Source organism: Symphalangus syndactylus, chromosome 8 (assembly GCF_028878055.3).
Source record: "Symphalangus syndactylus isolate Jambi chromosome 8, NHGRI_mSymSyn1-v2.1_pri, whole genome shotgun sequence".
In the NCBI taxonomy this organism is placed as follows: Eukaryota; Metazoa; Chordata; class Mammalia; order Primates; family Hylobatidae; genus Symphalangus; species Symphalangus syndactylus.
Genome location: NC_072430.2, coordinates 106,303,490 through 106,305,547, shown reverse-complemented (window position 1 = coordinate 106,305,547; position 2,058 = coordinate 106,303,490). Strand labels below are relative to the sequence as shown.

The following is a 2,058-nucleotide window of genomic DNA, read 5'->3' as shown; positions in this document are numbered from 1 at the left end:
AGCCTGCAAGAGAGAAGAAAGTAGAAGAAAGTAACAGGAACAAGAGCAAATGGGGGTGGTAGAATTCACCCTTTCTGCACAAGGGGATGGTACTGGCCCCCTCCCTTCACTGGAGAAGGGGATAGGGCTGGAAGGAGACGAACAAGCATCCTGGAAGTCCACACGCCTCTCTTTAAGATCCGGAGTCTCAGCCCGGCTTTGATTTGACGTCTCATGCTCATTGAACTCTCAGCCACTGGGCATGTGTGACTTGGGAAGAAGAATGAGGGGTGATTTGTTTCAATCACATAATCCTTCATCCACAGGAAATGGAGGGACCATTGGTTTCCTCTTGAGGCCTCCCAAACCAGAAGGCCAACTTTGTAGGTGTGCAATTTCACACCCCAGGCGTCTACCATACGGGGACCAATGGGGCAGACGGGAAGGAAAACATCCCAAGACCCAGTTGGGGTCACCTCCTGCTCCGTGGGAGGGTTGGGGACCAGCCAGGGTGCAGGCTGGGCCAGGGGAGGGAGGGGTGTTCCCGTGTGGCAGGAACCGAGAACAAATGTGGGTGAAGTGGACGAGGTTTAATTTAGCAAAGGTAATGTCATAATTGTCTCCTCAGCAACCACAAGGTACAAACTCTGGGAAGGAAGGCTGTCTGCATGCCCATATTTAAAGATCCATATATACCCATGAGTATTAACAGTGCAAAAAGCTCTCTCTCTCCCTTTTTTTTTTTTTTTTTTTTTGGCTTCAGTGCTAAGATTCTTGGTCTACAAATCACTGTTCATGTTAAAAACTTTTCTGAAGCTACCCAGTTAAACAAAAGATAAAAACAAAAAAACAACCAGGCTGGGCATGGTGGCTCACACCTGTAATCTCAGCACTTTGGGGAGACGGAGGCAGGCAGATCACTTAAGCCCAGGAGTTTGAGACAAGCCTGGGCAACATAGTGAAACCTTGTCTCTGCAAAAATATAAAAAATTAGATGGGCATGGTGGTGCACACCTGTAGTCTCAGCTACTTGGGAGGCTAAGGCTAGAGAATCGCTTGAGCCCAGGAGGTGGAGGTTGCAGTGAGCCAAGATCGTGCCACTGCACTGTAGTGTGGGTGACAGAGCGAGACTCTGTCTCAAAAAAAAAAAAAAATCAACCATATTCTGCCTTTATTTTCCCAACTTCTAACCCCCCTTTCTCTTCTCCTAAGTCTTGGATCATGCCCATGATGTAGTTTCTGTACATTTGCCCCTGTGGAGAAAGATCTTAGGCAACCAACAGTCTTTATTGATCTAACAGACACTACCATGTCTATTGCATGTCAAAGCAGAGGAGTGCCTGCGTTAAAACTAGGCAGTCCCTGTCCCCAAAGTGAAAAGAGAAAAAGTACAAATGGTAAATGCTAAGTTGAGGAAGGCACTGTTTTAACCAGAAGTCTGGGACCATCTGAGCTTCCTTCCCTCACCTAGGGTACTTACTCTGTGCCATTCTTAGTGACTTCCCACATTTAAACTCATTTAATGTTCTTTCTTAAAAAAAAAATGAAATGCTTCATGAATTTGCATGTCATCCTCACATGGGGGCCGTGTGAATATTCTCTGTACCGTTCCAATTGTTTTAAGCACATGTGCTGCCAATGCAAGTACTCCTTATTCTTGTATTTTATATAGGTAATACTAATTCCTACAGTTATTGGATGTTTACCATGTGCCAGGTACTGTGATTACTTACATTTTCTCTTTACTTCTTCATGTAGGCTGGTATTCCTCTCCTGTTTTTCAGATGAGGAACAGAGGCTCAGAGGCATTCTCGGATGGCTTGAAATCACAGGGTGGTGGTTAGGCTCATGCTTAAGGCTCCATGGTGCCTTGACTCCAAATCCTAGGCACTTTTTATTGCACAAATACGGCTCTGACAGCAAGTCTGTGAAATAGGTATCATTCACCCTAAGTCAATGGGGAAACTCAGGATGAAAGAGTTCAAGGGATTGATTGCTCAGTTTCCTCATTAGGAAATAGCAAAGCCTACTGGAACTTGGTCTTTTGACTACAAGTTCAGTGTTGTTCTTCCTGTGACC

The 2,058-nt window shown here is 45.3% G+C and overlaps 1 pseudogene; it reads right to left on the bottom strand.

Moving 5' to 3' along the window:
- Positions 1–1,516: 1,516 nt before the first annotated feature.
- Positions 1,517–1,612, bottom strand: LOC129488943 (uncharacterized; annotated as a pseudogene).
- Positions 1,613–2,058: the final 446 nt, after the last annotated feature.